The sequence below is a fragment of the Cibotium barometz genome, chromosome 25, assembly GCF_041138505.1.
Source record: "Cibotium barometz isolate CiBa-2024 chromosome 25, ASM4113850v1, whole genome shotgun sequence".
In the NCBI taxonomy this organism is placed as follows: domain Eukaryota; kingdom Viridiplantae; phylum Streptophyta; class Polypodiopsida; order Cyatheales; family Cibotiaceae; genus Cibotium; species Cibotium barometz.
The window spans coordinates 37,002,324-37,021,993 of NC_141070.1; the positions used below are offsets into that span (position 1 = coordinate 37,002,324).

The following is a 19,670-nucleotide window of genomic DNA, read 5'->3' on the forward strand; positions in this document are numbered from 1 at the left end:
CTAAAGAAATGCAGTGCTGGGAGTTTCTTCAACTCTTACAGACCAAGCTGAAGGTTTTTATCAAACATAACTATATCGCTCGATGGCAAGCACAACAGTTCAAGGATTGTATTCTTAGATTTCCTGACGATGTGGTTGTGTCGGTTGTAGACTTTGCAGAAAACTATGCATTCAAGGAGCAAAATGAGATTCAATCCATGCATTGGCACTCAAGTCAAGTAACTATTTTTGTGCACATAATATACTACCGCAGGGAAGGGGAAGTAGTCAAGAAAATCCACTTCTTCATATCAGATGACAAAGTGCATGACACATTGTTTGTCCAACATTGTTTTATGCTGCATTGTGGCTGGTTACAGAGAGAAGGTGTCACTCCAAAACATCACTGGGTCTGGTCAGATGGTGTTGCCTCACAGTTTAAGGCTGCTAGGCCTTTCTATTTTGTTGCAAGGTATGCTGGACTGACAGAAATTTAGATGAGCTGGTTCTTCTTTGGATCAGGACATGGCAAGGGAGAGCATGACGGTGCAGGCGCAGTTGTTAAAAGATCGTTGACACATGAACAGCTGAAGCCTAATGGGGCCACTTTAAAGTGTGCTGTAGATGTGGTTGCCTATTGCCAAGCCAACCTATCAAAGGGAGCAACTGCATCATATCCTCTAAAAGAAAGGGAATGTGCCCGTGTGTTTTGGGAGATCAAAGTAGGTGATGTAAACAGGGAGGTTAAATGGAATTGTGCCACGATTGAGAAGTCTCGCACCTTGCATGCTTTTCGCGGTCACAACCGGCACGATGCAACTGCCATTGCCACAAGACCATTGGCATGCTTTTGTGATGCATGCATGAACCATAGTTGGAATCGCTGCACTAACAAATCTCATGTGCAGCCTTGGGATTATCACATTCTGATGCCATTGTCTGATGAAGTTGAGGATGAAGAAGACACTCCGACTGATGATGCCCTTGAAGGATAGATCATTGGATATGAAAAATTCGTGTATGAAGGCCACCATGATGCATTAAGTAGTGCTTTGTGTGTTGGTGACACTTTTGCAGTGAATCCCGATGCTACAACCAATGATGAGAATGTAGACTTTTACTTGGTAAAGTGCATTGCAGTAAAAGAAAAGGCAAAAGAGGGTTACATTGATGAGTGGAACAATGTAATTAACAAAGGCTCTTATGTCGTGCAAGGACTGTATTACAAGCAAGTGGATGCATACACCTTCAAACTAGACTACAATCAACCTATTGTTCACATACTTTCAAATCTTGTACGTTGTATCAAGATACCCATGAAACACATGCAAAAGAGAAGGCAAATGTACACAATCACCCCCGAAGATCATGAAGTAATCTATAACAGCATGCCATTCGGTTTTTGACATGAGTGTCATGGTCTTTTATTCTATTTTGTATCTTGTGTATGCTTACTACTACCACAGCATATGCTAATTGTGTACTAACAAGCTTCTACAAAGTGTGTGCTAGCTAGCATAAAGCGTATGCTAACTAGCATACAGTGTATCCTAACTAGCATATAAAGTATGCTAACTAGTATATAGTATAGGCTAACTAGCATATACTGTATGCTAACTCGCACAGTATATGTTAACTGTATACTAACTACCTAATTTATATTGTGTGCTTACTAGCATATAGCGTATGCTAGCTAGCATACAATATATGCCAACTAGCATATAGTGTATGCTAATTAGCATAGTATATGCTAACTGTATACACAACTAGCATATAGTGTATGCTAACTAGCATATAGGGTATGCTAACTAGCATAGTATATGCTAATTGTATACTCACTAGTGTGCTTACTAGCATACAGTATATGCTAACTAGCATATATTGTATGCTAACTACCACAATATATGATAATTGTTTACTAACAAGCTTCTACATAGTGTGTGCTAACTAGCATAAAGCGTATGCTAACTAGCATATAGTATATGCTAGTTAGCATATACTGTATGCTAACTAGCAAACATATAGTGTATGCTAACAAGCACAGTATATGCTAACTGTATACTAACTAGCTACTATATAGTGTGCTAACTAGCATACAGGATTATGCTAACTAGCATATAGTGTATGCTAACTACCACATTATATGCTAGCTGTATACTTGCTACTTTATAGTGTGTGCTACCTAACAAAAAACCCAATACATAATTCTGTAACACATAAAAATGGAATAGTAGGAGGCAACTGTTGAAAAGATTATCTCATCATTAACTTCTAGCATCAAATAACATTACATAGGGTTTAATTTTACAATGAGTCACACCCGCCAAAAATCTTTAGGCCTCCTCAGAGGGCGTTTGTAGTGACCGGGCTTTTTTGCTCCCTCCTTTTTCTCTGCTTTCTCCTTTTCCTCTGCTTAGCTTTCCTTTCTCTCTGCTTCTAGGTCGCCTCTTTGCTGTTCCTTTTCTTTTCTTTCCCTCTCCAGCCTAGCTTTCTCCTCTCTCTCTGCTTCTAGGTCATCTTCCGACGAAGTTTTGCTTGTCTCTTAGCCTCTAGCAACTGTTTGATGACTGCATCAGAGAAGTTATCAAAGCCTGTATCAAAGAAATTGTCAGCCACATACGCTGCCCGATCATCCGACTGTAGCCAAAGAAAAAGCTAGTCTTTCAAAGTTTCTATAAGAAACTGTTGTCTCTCCTCAGCACTCTGGTCCTCTAGCTTCGAAGTAACGAGCCAAGCTTGTGCTAGGTTCTGAAACACTTTGTAGAGGCTATCATCAATCAGAAGCGTGTTTTGGGCATTGTACGCCGGATTGTATTTCCAAAACAAGGCTAAATCTTTCATAAACACAGGTTTATTCAAGATCTGCCAGGGTTGCGGATTGCAGTGCTCTTGCACAAAAAAACCGGCAATCCTTGGCACCTGCAATTTAAAAACAGCCATGCAAATATTCATGACTTTACGATGCATGCTTGTGCTCCAAATATACACACTGAAGAACTGAAGACACCAATCCAAAAACATGTGGCTGTCCTTGCGACAGAACACCTGCTTATCCTCTACATTGTATTTTAACATTTCATCTGCATATGCAGGGGGCTTTTCGCCGAAGCGAGTCTCTACCACCCTCAGCAAAAGACCATTGAGATCTAGTAAAAGAGCCCTTTTTTCATCACACAGTCGCTTAGGCACCCATATTGGGTCTAGAAGAGGATACCATTCAGCATATATAACCTCCCCTGATGGGTGAACATAATTTAGGCGCTCAAAAATTCTACGGGCACGCTGTGAATATCGTTCGAGCCACTTTTCGATCTCCAATTTTTGTCTCCTTATCTGCCTGGCTTTGCAAACTCACCATTTCCGTAATTTCTGCCATTGCATGGCCACATTTACATCAGGCAAGGCAATTAATGCCAGTTTCTCTTCCTCTGCAAAGAAACAGCGATACGAAGTGAAGAAGTTCATAGATTGGCAGAAAATTATAATGGACTACTGCTCAACATTATATTACACAAAGATATTTTCACCGGGAAAATAAAAAAAATTACATGACAGCCACAAGAGGCATTAGGTTTTCAAAATGGCATAGCCATAAGAGTGAAGGGCATAGGTATGGGAACACTAAGTAAAGGCTAAACAACTGAACAGTGACAGTTACTTGCTTACAGTACAGAATCTGGGCAAAAAAGAAAAGGTCTTAACACAGTTTTTTGCAAGCTCTTGAGCGGGTGGCTTTCTTTTCACCTTTGGTGCTTTCAGCTTTGTCCTCCATCTTCTTTGGGGAACCATAGCCGTTGCTTGCAGTTTCTTCAGGTACCTCTTCCGGGCCCACTTTTCTCTTTGCCTTAGCCTTTCGCAAAAAACCCTCGAGAGGGCTGTTATCACCAACTTCCTGCGGGTCCTCTATGCTGTTAGTCTTCAATGTTTCCCCTAATGCACTGGCACTAGCTTTGCTGAGAAGTTTTTACTGTGTCAGTTGCAGCAGGCATGGCACGCGCATGAGGAACCATGACAAAAAATTCATCTTCTTCTGATTTACTGCTCACGTCACCGCCTTTCTCTGTTGTTTTCATGCTTGCACTTTGCATTTGCTGGGATCCCGCATCTACTCCTTCATTCATTGTATCTAGCTCACCACCCTTCTCAGTCGAAGGGTTCGCAGTTGTTGCAGCCTTTCCCTTACCTTTGGTGTCATGCACACTGCCCACATCATGTAGGGGCTTTGAGAGGCCTGCAACAAAAAAATCTTTGATTACACCCTTTATAAGCATGTCATGTATGCTACATAGTATGTTTCATATGCTAACTATGTGTGCAGCTAGGCTAGTATGCTAATTAGCATTCCCGTGTATGCTAGCTAGCATAATCATATTTACTAACTAGTATATCAAGTATGCTAACAAGCATACCAAGTATGCTAACTAGTAAACCTTATAATCTCTAAGCAATTCAAGTGTACCCAAAAGCTTCTATGTGCTTACTAGAGCACAATATATGCTAATTAGCATATCCAACACGCTTAATAGCATATCAAGTATGCTAATTAGCATATCCAGTATGCTAGTTAGCATACAGGATATGCTAATTAGCATATCCAGTATACTAACCAGCATACTGGATATGCTAATTAGTATATCCTGTATGCTAACTATCATTCCAGCTAGCATATCTGGTATGCTAATAAGCATATCCAATATGCTAAATGCTAACAAGTAGACCTTATAACCTCTAAGCTAATCCAATATGCTCCAAAATGCTTACTAGCATATAAAAATTGGTAATTAGCATATCCAACATGCTTAATAGCATATCAAGTATGCTAACTAGCATATTCAGTATGCCAACTAGCATAACCAGTATGCTAGTTAGCATACAGGATATGCTAATTAGCATATCTTGTATGCTAATTAGCATTTCAGATAGCAATCCAATATGCTAACTAGCATACTGGATATGCTAATTAGCATTCAATATGCTAACTCCGGTATGCTAGCATATGTCAGCATACAATTCCATTGCGAGAGGATGCAAAGCCTTCCAAGCAACGTCCTTATACTTACAATGAGAATTTTGCACGAAAGATAAAAGAAGAAATAGACAAGCTCTTAGAGGCAGAATTTATCTATGAGATTGAACACACTGAATGGGTCTCCCCTATTGTAGTGGTGCCCAAGAAAAATGGAAAACTTCGAGTATGTGTAGACCTCAAGAAGGTAAATGCAGCTACTGTACGTGATCATTACCCACTTCCAATCACGGATCATGTTTTGGAATGAGTTGCAGGGAAAAAGGCATATAGTTTCTTGGATGGATTCTCCAGTTACAATCACGTGTCAATTGATCCAAAGGATCAACACAAGATAGCCTTTGCTACTAAAGATGGCATCTTTGCCTATCGTGTTATGCCATTTGGTCTAACAAATGCACCAGCAACCTTTCAGCGGTTAATGAGTCATGTATTCAAGGAGTACCTTAGGAACTTTCTTGAGATCTTCATGGATGATTTATGTGTTCACTCACAAGAGTGTGATGATCATATAGAACACCTCAGACTTGTGTTTCAAAAGTGTCAAGTTTATCGTATATGCTTGAATCCTGACAAGTGCAAATTCATGGTAAGACAAGGGAAAATTTTGGGCCATACTGTTTCTCGCAATGGTATTTCAACAGATATGGATAAAATTGATGTCATTGTCTCATTAACTCGGCCTATTAACCCTAAAGGGGTACAAATATTCATGGGACATTGTGGCTATTATCGTCGATTCATCTACATGTACACTGTCCTAGCCAGACCATTATATGCTCTTCTTGTAAAGTTTAATTGGACTGATGAGTGTGAGGAATCCTTTGAAAAGTTGAAGCAAGCATTAGTGACTGCACCCATCTTAATACAGGCACCAGATTGGAACCAAATCTTTCATGTCCATATTGATGCTTCAAACTTTGCAATTGGATGTATTTTGGCTCAATCGCGAGAACATAATAAGGATTTCCCAATCTCATATGCTAGTCGACAGTTGAACAATGCTGAGAAGAATTATACCACAACAGAAAGAGAAGGTTTGTCCATGATATATGCAGTGAAAAAGTTTTGCCATTACCTTTTGGCAAACAAATTTATATTTTTTGTGGACCATCAGCACTGCTATATTTGGTGAATAAGCCTTGTGCAACTGGAAGGATTGTGAGGTGGTTTGTCATCCTTCTTGAGTTTGATTTTGAAGTGGCAGTCCGAAAAGGAACAACTCACTAAGGGTAGATCATTTGTCTCGAATCACCTCTGGAGAAGCTCCTGTGGGTGTGGATGATGATATGTTAGATTCAACACTTTTCCTTGTGGAGACAACTCCTAAATGATCTGAATCCATCTTAGAAATTTTGACAAGTGGGCAGATACAACTAGCGGGTCCTAATGTGGACCTATGGCGACCTTTCAAGTTAATCTCAGGGAGATTATATCGTCAGGGTAATGATGGAGTATTGCAGCTTATACCTAGCCCTGACCAATATGAGGAGATCTTGGAATGGGCACATGAGGGTATTGGTGGAATCCATGCATCAGCTACTACTTGTGTGCGACGTATAACGCAGGATGGGCAATGGTGGCCTACCATGCATGCGGATGTTGAAAAATTTGTTCGTACCTGTGCTTCTTGTCATATTCAACAACCAATTCATAATGTCACATTATTCCAAATTTCAACTACACCAAGTTGGAGTAAGTATATTGTGGACTATCTTAAGCATGGTCATACTGATCGAACAATTCCTAAACATCGAAAGCGTGCTATTGAAGTTGAAGTGGCCAACTACATGCTGATAGAGGGTCAACTCTACAAGAGGGGCAAGGATGGCAACTTGCACATGTGTGTATGTGAAGCTGACTACTTGAAAATCTTGACTCATGCACATGTAGGTGTTGGGGGTGGACACTTTTCGGGCAATACCACAGCTAAGTTGATTAGGTGGTCTGGGCTTTGGTGGCCAACCTTACAAATGGATGCCGAAGAATATGTAAAACGTTGTGACGATTGTCAAAGGACCAAACCTCCCATCACAAAGGACAATATGCCATTGCGGCCTATGTTAAGCACACGTGCTTTTGCCAAATGGGGTATTGGTTTTGTCGGTCCCATTAAACCTCCAGCTCGTCACACGCATGCCGAATATATTATAGTCGCAAGTGACTATTTGACCAAATGGGTAGAGGCAAAGGCTACAGTAAAAAATGATGCCAGAACCATAGCCAAGTTCTTGTATGAGTACGTGTTTACACGCTATGGCTTACCTATTGAAATCGTTAGTGATCAAGGTGTGCACTTTGTGAATGAGGTCATAGAGTTTTTGCTTCAAGAATTTATGGTAATTCACAAGCGTTCTGCACCCTATCATCCCCAGAACAATGGACAAGCTGAGAGTACTAACAAGATTCTCTACACAGTACTCACAAAGATTGTTGAGGGACATAGGACTGATTGGGCACAAAAGTTGCACTCAATTCTTTGGGCATATAGAACAGCCTATAAAACATCTGTGGGCACAACCCCATTTGAGCTTGCTTTTGGGCTAGATGCAATTCTTCCCATTGAATTTCTTATACCTACTCTACGAGTTGCTAAACAATTAGACTGGACTCGTCATGAGCTTTCTCAATGCATTGATGAATTGGAAAAGCTTTCTCAACGCATTGATGAATTGGAAAAGCTTGATGAGACCCGCTTATTGGCGGTAATGGGGACGTATGCCGAGAAGAGGAGACAAAAGCAATGGTATGATAGAAATGTAATAACTGGCCGATTCAAAAAAGGGGACCTTGTGCTCTTGTACACACTTAAGAAGCATAAGAGAAAGCTCAAGAAACGTGACCTAGGACCGTTTGTGATTAATGAGCTTACTCCAAGTGGTGCAGTGCGTTTAGAGACACTAGATGAAGATAACCCTATAGAGGGAAAATGTGTCATTATGATGTCCATTCAGGATCACCAAATGTCAGTTCCCTTTTATGTGGCTAGTAAGTCCAAGGCAGTGGTAGAGGCTCTTCTCGGTCGATCATGGTTAAGTGCTACCAATTGTTCATTAGATTGGAAGAATAGACAATACAAATTGTAAATTGATTCTGATTGCATCTTGGGATCTGCTACTCCACGAACTTTATCATGTCAAAAGGGTGGTATTTCTACCTTACACAACCCACTTTCAAAATCTGCTCTTGAAGCTCCAACACAAATGAGTCCTCAAGTGAGGGCCATGGCTGGCATGTTCCAACAACTCTAGTCACTGCTCAAAGAAGGCCAAGCAAGAAGGAATTATCAATTTGGCTATCCAAAGATGCGTACAAACTTGTACCATCTAGCATAGTTGGTAAACCTCCTAAAAAGCACATCTTTTCCAAGCCTAGACCTCAGATTGTTACTCATTGGGTCCCAAAGCATGTTCTTAAAGCACAAGGCTATTATGAGGGTGCAACAGCACTTTGGCTTCCCAAATGTCATGGTTTGCTAGAGGTAAAAAAGTGTATCAATAAGATTCCAAAAGCCACCCTTGGTTTTCCATATCAGTGGGTGCAAAAGAAATCAACACAACCTCTTCAAGATAGGATAGGTGGTTGTGATAACACCTACAAATCTCCTTGTGTTGACCTTCCCAAAACATGTATTGAATCACCAGTTGTCCCAATTTCTCCTTGTTACACAATTCCACCATCAACTTTACATGAGTCTCCTTTGAGCATAGATTCTACCACTTCACTACCTAAATCCTCTTATCTTGCTCAAATCCCCCTTCCCACCTCTTAAGAAGGACATACCCAAAACCAAAGGTAAGGCATTAACACTACAATTGAAGCTCTTTGGTAGATCAGTGTTTGAATAGTCTCACTTTTACTAATGTGGTTCCTTATGCCTTTACAAGATTGTGTTCTTTTTGAGATGATCTTATCTATATTGTTTTTGATAGGGATTGTAATGATGGAAATGCATGTATAAAGTTTGAAGTTTCTAAATTTCATTGTTCTATGGCCAGATACCTCTTGATGGATACTTGGTGAGATACATATCCACCATGCATTGACCCTGATAGTGCTCAACCTGAACATCGCGGGGGTTATAGTGCTCCTCCTTTTTAAACTCATTCTAGGTACTTTTATGCTCCCTTAGGTGAAAATTTCTGTGGGCATCACTTTGTCACTTTATTCTATCAACAGCATCATCCATTTCCACATTGTCAAGAGTGTGCACGACTCGTATTAGGAGAAGCTTCACACATTTGTTGGCTATGCCGCTCTTACTTTTGACGATATGGCACGGGCTTAATGAAACAAATTGTGGGAATTACACCCCAATGCCATAATCTTCTTGATGTGAGAGTACCAGACCGAGGACACAATCAACGTAGATTACCTGAGAAGGTTCAAGCATAACAATGGAGGGATACATGCATAAATGACTTGCAACCACCTATCTTGCAAGCCCTCCTTCCCCCAGCCTCAACATGTCAATTTTGGATCACTATGAGTACCTATATTGAGCAATTCCAAAATCGGAATTGTCTGCTTAACCTTCCCATAGAACCAATGCCATATTTTAGCGAGGAAGCACTCCTTCCTCTACCGCCTTCTCCAGAGGCCGGCTTTTGTACAGGGTTGTCCTTGCATCCTCTGAAGTGATTGATACCATCTTCCCAGCAGAAGTGGATACGAATCCACCACTAGTGCAAGGGTAAGCTCATCGACTCCACAATAAGATCAACAAGCCAGGGCACTTTTCTCCCACTGGGTTTTTCCCCTCGGCTATATTCGGTGATTGGCACCAATAACAAATTTTATTCTTTTCTTTTCTTTTTTTTGTGTGTTAATAAGACATTTTGCAGAGATCTCAGCTACACAAGAGCATACAAACACGCCCCAATAGTCCACCTACCATGCACACAAATTAGGAAGGGGGAGACATGCAATGCCTACAAAACGAGCAAAGAGAAGCAATCTGCAGCACAACATCAACGAGCACTACAACAGGTGTATTCAAATCTTAATCTTTTATTCTTTATGTGCTTTTCACTTTTGCATATATTGTTTGCATGATCACACACAATTGGCTGGTTTAAGTTTTAAATGAGTTGTTACCATGTGGTGAGTGATTTCTATATTCTTAGAGGACTTAGTAGAAGGTATTTCTATTTGAAGACGGTGTAAGATATATGCCAACGGAGTATGCCAAGTTCTTATGCTCTCGAAGTATATTAGTTATCCCTACTGGTAGCTACCTCTTAGGTATGGGCTAGGTGCTATGATTAATAAAAAATTTATGAAAATCATGCCTTAAAAATATATACAAGTGAATCGAGACATGACGTGTCTACAAACATGTGGAATGCTTGGTAGGACCTTGGGTTGTCTTAGCAACTTAGGGCCGATGCCTTAGTTTCCATGGGGTGAACACTGATGTCTAAAAGATTAAGAAAAAACCTTCAAGGACTCTATCACCTTGATAGATGCTGGTAGGACTCTGGGGTACATTATGGGCCCTCGAGACCGATGCCCTCATCTTCATGGGGTACTCCTTATGTCAAAAAGAAAGAAAAGGGTCTGTCGCCCTTGAGATACTTAGCGGCCTTTAGATTCTCTTGGCGGAGGTCTCTTGGCCATTGCTTGGTTCTCATTGGGATGGAACCTTCCTCTTTATCATCTTTTACACACACACCAAATGAAAAAAAAAAAGAAAGAAAGAAAGAAAGAAAGAAAAAAGGTCCAATCACCATTGCTCATATTTAGGAGTAGGGTTGCCACTTAGGAATAACTTAAACACTTGTAGAACATTGAGACTGTGGTCATAACCTGTAGTGTACAAGAACACCTTTGCATAGCACTATCTACCACTTAGTCTCACTTTGACTAGTCTTTACTTACTTCTTTTAGCACTCTTTAAAACTCTAATCGGCCTTTCACTTGCATGATCACGTGTGAGATCGTCATTGCTGGTTTTTTTTTTAATAAAAGGCTTTACTTGTCTTCCATTATTTTTTGCAGCTTTTGTTTCTATTGCGCCCGAGAACGTGCGCGATTTAGGAAGGGGGGAATGTTCCCCGGGAACACGGATTATGGAAGGAGGGCGGAAGCAATTAATGCGAGAGAGCGGGATTACAACCATGGGAACATGAAGACGCACATAATTTTTCCATATTTTTGTGCCGAAGTGCAATGTAAATCGTTTTAGGCCAATATGGGTCCTAAATGAGAGTTCTAAGTGTATTAAGCAAGGCTCACTTATGGGGTTGTCCGCCCATGTGTGAAAGAGGCCTAGGGTTAGGGTTAGTGGCATCTCTACAAAAGAGATGTTAGCTAAAGAAAGTGGACGTTTTTGCCATTCTCATAAGCTATTGAGTGAAGCTCTTGAGCTCTCAAGCTATGGTGGCAGCTCTCTAACTCTCTCTCTATTGTACTCTAATGAGCATCAAGCTCCAATGAGTATAGCTCCACTTCTTTCTCTTAATCTGTTTTAGCATCATTGAAGTAGATTAATCTATGATTAGTTGAATGCTTCTTTCTTTTTCTTGTGTATGCTGCATGCTTATAGTGTGTGTGTGTAGTCTGCAGTGATGCAAGCTCTTGCCCACTTCTTTGGCAATGAGTTATTCATGGATAGACTCTCTCTATGAGCTTGTGGATTTGTGAATGTTACATTCTCTGCTTGCTTAAGCTTGTGGGTTAGTAGATGCACGCTTATGGATTTGCAGGCATTAGGAAAAGCTAAGATTTAATCAATGTTTGAATGGGATTAAGAGATTGCTATGCATTGCTTGTTGTCTTGATTAGTGTAGTGGATTTAAGGGATTGAGAGATTGATTGAGGTGTTGAATGGTTGAATCGTCAAGTGGTGGTTTGTGTATGTGAACTCTCCCTCATGGGATAAGCCTTCATGCACTAATCGGGTCGAGTCCTCGGATTGACATTGTGTTTCTTAACACATTTGTTGATCGGTAGTACTCTATGAGCACTATATTGCACGGTAGAGAGAACTGCTCTACACCTGCCTTGACGCTACCCCGTTCTTGTGCTTGTGTAGCCAGACGGCGGCGACATTAGTAAGGCCCGGAGTTGGCCCATGGTATCCCTCATACCATTGGGAGAATGAGGTTTGCCGATTGAGGCGAGTGATTGTGATGCTGCCTAGTTCTCAGGACGCAGGATAGTGCGGTGAATTAGCCCACCCTAGTGCGCAGACATCCCTCTGAGGGACGGGAGGATCGAGCGATGGAGCCTGAGAGGGCGACAGGCCGGCTTGAGTCCTCGCCAATGGCGGCCGACGATGAGGTGTATGGTCCCGTAGGGTTTCGCCCAGCATGTAGAGGCTGGAAGGCCGAATTCTAGATAATCGACGGTATAAAGGAAAAGAATAAGAGAGCCGGTTTGGCTTGTATGAAATTGATTCATGTATAAACTTTTCTTTTAAATCTTGTCTTGGAATTATTGTACTGTGGAAAAAGGCTGTTTTAATAAACCTTGTGAAAAGGGCCTTAATTAAGGAACATGTTTATTTATGTCAAACAGTGTGGTAGGATTAATTAGAAAACAAATTGACGCGTGAGTAGGGTGGAAAGTGGGAGGATGGAATGCTCCGACGGCACCATCCTACGGACGGGTAGACCCAATTAGTCGGGTAGCTTTCCAACATATTAAGTGAAAGCCCTACGTTAGATAAATAGGTTCTCGGGCAATTCTATTCTAGAAGACTAGGCCAGCGGCTGTGCCTAGCATTGCCTCTAGAAATTAAGTCTTGTAGTTACCTAATTTATGATCAATTACCCTATAGGTGATTTGATTTTTAGAAGACCACGCTCCCCCTGCTGGATAGAATTAAGTCTTACCTATGAATCGTATCCTTGAATCTCTGTATGGTCAAGGTGTCGATGAGTAGGAAATTTTCTCCAAGTTAAGACTTAGTGGACTATCTTAAGTGTTTTCCCTATTTTGGAAGGGGGGGAACCTTACAGTTTGCTTGGTTAGAGGCTCACTTTTTCCTATAAATAGAAGCCTGCCCCCTTTGTAGAAGCTTAATAGTGTTTTATGCACTATTACTCTACTCCTCCCCAGAGCCAAAAACAGTGAATTTATTGATAATTCATTAGTTTTTGACCATTTCCTCTTCAAAAGAATTGGTGGCCACTCTTGGAGTAGATCCCTCAAACCATCAGGCCAAAAGAAAGCTCACAAAATTTCATGTAAGCTAGAAAGCTTACTTTTTCTTTATTCCATTTAACGGTTTTCTAATTGTTGTTTTCTTTAAAATGAAAAATGATGTTATGCCTTGTTGTGGAAAGGCTTTCCCCCTCTCTTCATTCTTGAATTCAACCTTTCTTTATCCTAGATATGTAATCAAATTGTTAGAATTAAACTTTTCATATTATTTCTCTTTAAAAAGTGAAATTTGATTAGTTTAGAATGCTTTAAACCATTTGGGATAATTGCTCAGTAACCTGAGAATGAAAAAATTTGAAAAATGGTCAACCATACAAAGGAGGTTATGGTAAAATTTTCTTAAATTTTGTGAAATAAGTTTTATCTTTTATTACTCAAAAAGATTAATCCCCACCCTTTGTGTATTCTAAAAGTGTTATTTTCATTCTAGGCATAGAAAAATGCATATTAGAAATATTTTTATTATAAAAGTGTTATTTCCATTAGAAATAATTTCTATGCATAAAAAGATGCATATTGGAGAATTTTTTTAATTCTAAAAGTGTTACTTTCATCAAAAATGATTTAAATGCATGAAAGATTTTTTTAATTATAAAAGTGTTACTTTCATCAAAATTGATTTTATGCATAAATAGATGCATAAAAGATTTTTTTAATTATAAAAGTGCTACTTTTATCAAATTTGATTTTTATGCTGCATAAATAGATGCATAAAATATTTTTTTAATTATAAAAGTGTTACTTTCATCAAAATTGATTTTTACGCATAAATAGATGCATAAAAGAAATTTATTTATTATAAAAGTGTTACCTTCATCAAAATTGATTTTTATGCATAAATAGATGCATAAAAGAATTTTTTTAATTATAAAAGTGTTACTTTCATCAAAATTGATTTTTATGAATAAAAGATTTTTTTTATTTTAAAAGTGTTACTTTCATCAAAATTGATTTTGATGCATAAATAGATGTAGAAAATAAAATTTTTATTATAAAAGTGTTACTTTCATCAAAATTGATTTTATGTATAAAAAGATGCATACATAATTTTTATATCAAAATAAGAGTTCTCTTTAATCCTATGTTTAAATCCCATGAACATTGGTAAAAAAATAAGTAAATACTCTGTGAGAGAAAATTCTACCGTTTCATATTCTCTAGGATGGTAATGAGAAAATTCAGAAAAACTATCGAAATCGTAGTTTTAGATAAATGATTAATTTATTCCTCATAGGAATTCATGATTAGTTTTGAATTTAGTTAAGCAAATACTCAATGAATGAAATTCAGTAAAGTAGTAATTGAAATAGTTCAGGGGGGAGAACCTTTCCAGACTCAAACCCTGTAGTATGTAGATTGTGTGTGTGTGTGTGTGTGTGTGTGTTTGTGTGTGTGTGTGTGTGTGTGTGTGAGAGAGAGAGAGAGAGAGAGAGAGAGAGAGAGAGAGAGAGAGAGAGAGAGGGAAGGTGTAAATATAAACCATAATGGACTAATAAGTAAAATTAGAATGTGTGTGTGTGTGTGTGTGTGTGTGTGAGAGAGAGAGAGAGAGAGAGAGAGAGAGAGAGAGAGAGGGAGAGAGAGGGAGGGAGGGAAAGTGTAAATATATGTGGAGAGAAAATAGACAATAATGGACTTCTAAGTAAAATAATATCATTTCAAACCATATTAGTGTATGTGATCAAAGACTAGTATACCTAAAAGCAAGGGGTGAAGAAAAAATAGTATACCCGGAGCAAGGAGAAAATGTCACATAGGCTTAGAAGTAGGCTTGTGAAATATCTCCTCATCAACGGGTCTTCTGTGTGTGTGTGTGTGTGTGTGCGTGCGCGCGCGCTCGCGTGCATGCGTGTGTGCGTGTGTATGCAGCATGTGTGTATGATACGTGTATGTACATATTTATCTATGTACATAAATAGTTATGTATTCATACATCCCTGTACACATGCATGTGTGTGTGTGTGTGTGTGATGTGCTAGTTTCATTCTATAATTTATTTTATCTTTTTCCTTTCAAGTAAATTGTTCCTGTATCATAAGAAAAGTTAGCGTATCCTTGTTTTGGAATAAGATCTTGGTAGTCATAAGATTCTTGCATGTAATGATATTACAAGCAAGAATCTAATGACTACCAAGATCTTATTCCATAACAAGGATATGCTAACTTTTCTTAAAAAGAGGAACAATTAAAAAATAACTTTATTTCTATTACAATTGGATGAGTGAGAGTGTTGTCTGTAGTGTCATTTATAAGCAAGGAGATTTTTATTCTTCAAGTAAAAGAGATAAGCGTAGCTTCTAAAAGTGGCTTTATTCTCATAAAAATCAAGGGGTGGGTTTTATTCCATAGAAAAAAAGGTTAGTGAGATACTTTCAATAACTTTGAAGTTTGAAAAAACATTGATCTTCAAAATGCATCTTAAAGGCAAGGAAAGAGAAAGGGAATGTCAATATAAACTAAAACTTAGTGGTTATTCACTATAATCCTTGATCAATAACTACCATGAATTTTAACTTTGTAGATCTTATTCCATAACAATGATGTGCTAATTTCTCTTATGATAAAGGAACAATTATAAAAGCATAAAGAATAACTTTATTTCCATTACAATTGGATTATTCTCATAAAAGTCAAGGGTTTATTCCATCTTAGTGAGATATGTTCAATAACTTTGAAGTTTGAAAAAATTTTGATCTTCAAAATGCATCTAAAAGGCAAGGAAAGAGAAAGGGAATGTGAATATAAACTAAAATTTAGTGGTTATTCACTAGAATCCTTGATAAGCCATCCTAATTTACACATACTAGGATCAATAACTCTTAAAGTATTCACACGTGTAAATTAAGAAATCCCAATAAAGAAGATGCCAAAAAGCAACAATAGGGGATGTGTCATGGAGGAGCCTGTGGTGTAGGTAGCAAGGGAGAGATCCATCATGCACTCGCCCCAAGAGAAGCATTAGGTCGTGTGATGGATAAACTTGAGGGGTAGGTAGGTAGAGGTCCATCATGCATGAAGAGTGCACCCCCCACCATCACACACAAACACATGCATCCCCCCCCCCAACACACACACACACACACATGGTGCGTTTGAGAAGCATTAGGGCATGTGATTGAAAAACCTTGGGGTGTAGGTAGAAAGGGATAGATCCATCATGTGCATGTTACATGCACACATATACATACATCCCCCCAACACACACACACACACACACACACACACACACACACACACACACACACCAATGGAAAAACCCCTTACTCAAAAATTTCATCATTTTTTTCATCGCAGTTAGTATGAAAGCACGTGACTTTGTTTCCTCGATTTTACAAGATAAATGCATAGAATATTATTTTTTAAAAGAATGGATTAAAACACAAAGACAAACTAAAACACCAAGGGGTTATTGACACTTACATGTATTGCCATCCATTGCTTGAAATACTTCAATCCTAATCTAAGCAAACCTTTAAATTCTACAAAGTAATAAAGAGCGTGGAACTACTCAGCTTATATTTACACTAAGAAAATGACTTTCTAGAGCTTCACCTACTATTATATTCAAAAAACATACCTAACTTTGAAACACTTGCATTAAAGTTTTAACACCTAGAATTATCTTGCCTTAAAAATACTTTGTCAAATAGCATGAGCACTAGAAATAGGATCTACCCACTTACAAGTAGAAACATACAATTAATTTCTACTAATATATAACTCCTAAAATCTATCACGTAATCATTGCTAAAGAATAACTCTAAGCTTATTACTTTTTTTTCCCCTCAGATATGGTAGTGGATTCGTATTTACAAAAAAGACAACAAGACATAAAAATCAAAGAAGACAACATGATTAAAGCCCCACACCATATCAAAAAAATAACCAAAATTTCAGCAAAAGAAACATGTAAAAGAATAAAACAGAGAGAGAGAGAGAGAAAGAGAGAGAGAGAGAGAGAGAGAGAGAGAGAGAGAAAGAGAAAATAAGAATCTACCCAAGTCTTCACCACATGTAAGTGGAGTCAAGACATAATCATCATTGGCCAATTTAAAATTAATGACATTATATATTACAACTATCAAATACACTAGAAAAACCTACTTAAAAAAATCAACATGAAAAGCGAGAGAGAGAGAGAGAGAGAGAGAGAGAGAGAGATTATAAGATTCCTCTCCTAGTCCCTCAAGATGTCCAATCTCTCCTCGTGTAATCATTCCCCTTGTCAGAATATTAACAGATCTTGTTTCTACCTTTTTGGCTTAGAGAGAGAAAATGTTCTAGAGAGAGATTATTCAATTTTTAGATATTTTTAGTTGGAAAAATATCTCTTCTTATTAAAATAAATTCCCCCGAAACAGAAGTTCAAAAAGAAATTTAGAAGGTACATTAGAAATAAATTATAATATGTTCAAAAGGCCTTAACCTAAGGGTCCATATTTTCTGAAAATTTTAGATTAAGGTTTTGAGGGGCCAATTAGATTAATCCAAATGTAGGGAGGAGATAAATTGAAGAAATAAAGAAAATTCTCCCAAAAATGAGTAAATACTCACATAAGATGAAGAGTTGACTAAGGACAAGGTTATTAGTTAAAAAAGAAGAGATATTTAGAGGAAATGATACATTTTTGACACCTCAGTGTGGGGGAATTTCCCTCATGAAGGAGGCGCCAATGATGTTATGCCTTGTTGGAAAGGCTTTCCCCCTCTCTTCATTCTTGAATTCAGCCTTTCTTTATCCTAGATATGTAATCAAATTGTTAGAATTAAACTTTTCATATTATTTCTCTTTAAAAAGTGGAATTTAATTAGTTTAGAATGCTTTAAACCATTTGGGATAATTTCTAAGTAACTTGAGAATGAAAAAAAGTGAAAAATGGTCAGCCACCATACAAAAGAGGTTATGGCAAAATTTTCTTAAATTTTGTGAAATAAGTTTTATCTTTTATTATTCAAAAAGAGTATTCCCCATTGTTTGTGTATTCTAAAAGTGTTATTTTCATTCTATGCATAGAAAAATGCATATTAGAAATATTTTTATTATAAAAGTATTATTTCCATTAGAATTAATTTCTATACATAGAAAGATGCATATTGGAGAATTGTTTTTATTATGAAAGTGTTACTTTCATCAAAATTGATTTTTATGCATAAATAGATGCATAAAGAATTTTTTTATTATAAAAGTGTTACTTTCATCAAATTTGATTTTTATGCATAAAAGATTTTTTTTTAAATTATAAAAGTGTGATTTTCATTAGAAATAATTTCTATGCATAGAAAGATGCATATTGGAAATTCTTTTTATTATAAAAGTGTTGTTTTCATTTAATTTTGATTTTTATGCATAGAAAGATGCATAAAGGAATTTATTTTTATTTCAAAAACGTTATTCTCATTAATTTTGATTTTATGCAAAAGAGTTATTATCATTAAATTTTATTTTATGCATAGAAAGATGCATAAAGGAATTTATTTTTATTTCGAAAGTGTTATTTTCCTTAAAATTGAATTTATGCATAAATAGATGTAAAAAAGGATTTTTATAAAAGTGTTATTCCCACAGAAGTTGATTTTTATAAAAGAATGAATGGATGGATAGATGTGATGTGAATCAGATAAATGTGAATGAATGGATGGATAGATGTGATGTGAATCAGATAAATGTAAATGAATGATATGGGATGGATGTGGATTTATGTGATCCAAAAAGAATGGATGTGGATGCATGTGAAAGAATAGACGTGGATGTATTTAACTAAGTCCGTGAGATCCATTTCATGTTTGTGAAACCCTCTGTTTCACGTTCATTAAATAGGTTTGTGGAAAAAATATAATAACAATTGAATTTAATTAAGTCCATGATATCCATTTTATGTTTGTGAAACCCCGTGTTTCATGATCGTGAAAAAATTCTATGGGTATAGAAAAACAATTAAATTTAATTAAGTCCATGAGGTCCATTTGACATTTGTAGAACACTCTATTTCACGTCGTGAAACAAGTTTGTAGGTAATAAAAATTAAATTTAACTAAGTCCATGAGATGCATTTCATGTTCATGAAACCCTCTATTTCACAATCATGAAATAGGTCTGTGGGTTTAAAAAGTAATAATTAATAAATTGAATTAAGTCCATGAGATGTGCTTCACATTTGTGAAACCCACTATGTCACGGTCATGAAACATGTCTATGGGAAAAAAGAAATTAATTTATTTAATTAATTAAGTCCATGAGATCCACTTCACTTCATGAAACAAGTCCATGGAAAAAAATAAATAAAAATAATAGCTAAATTCAATTCAATCGATGAGATCCATTTCACTCTGTTCCATGGTTGTGAAACACTCTATTCCATGGTTGTGAAATAAGTCTGTGACACCCTCTCTTTTGTTATCTTGAAATAGGTTCTTGGTCAAAAAAATAAAAAATTAAATTTATTTAAGTCTGTGAGATTTTTTTTACATTCCTGTACGCCTCTATTTCACGGTCATG

General features: G+C 37.4%; 2 pseudogenes; one reads left to right on the forward strand and one right to left on the reverse strand.

The window, feature by feature from the left end:
• Positions 1-842: 842 nt before the first annotated feature.
• On the forward strand, positions 843-1,385 carry LOC147624519 (uncharacterized; annotated as a pseudogene).
• A 2,291-nt stretch (positions 1,386-3,676) lies between these two features.
• Positions 3,677-6,642, reverse strand: LOC147624520 (uncharacterized; annotated as a pseudogene).
• Between the last annotated feature and the right edge of the window lie 13,028 nt (positions 6,643-19,670).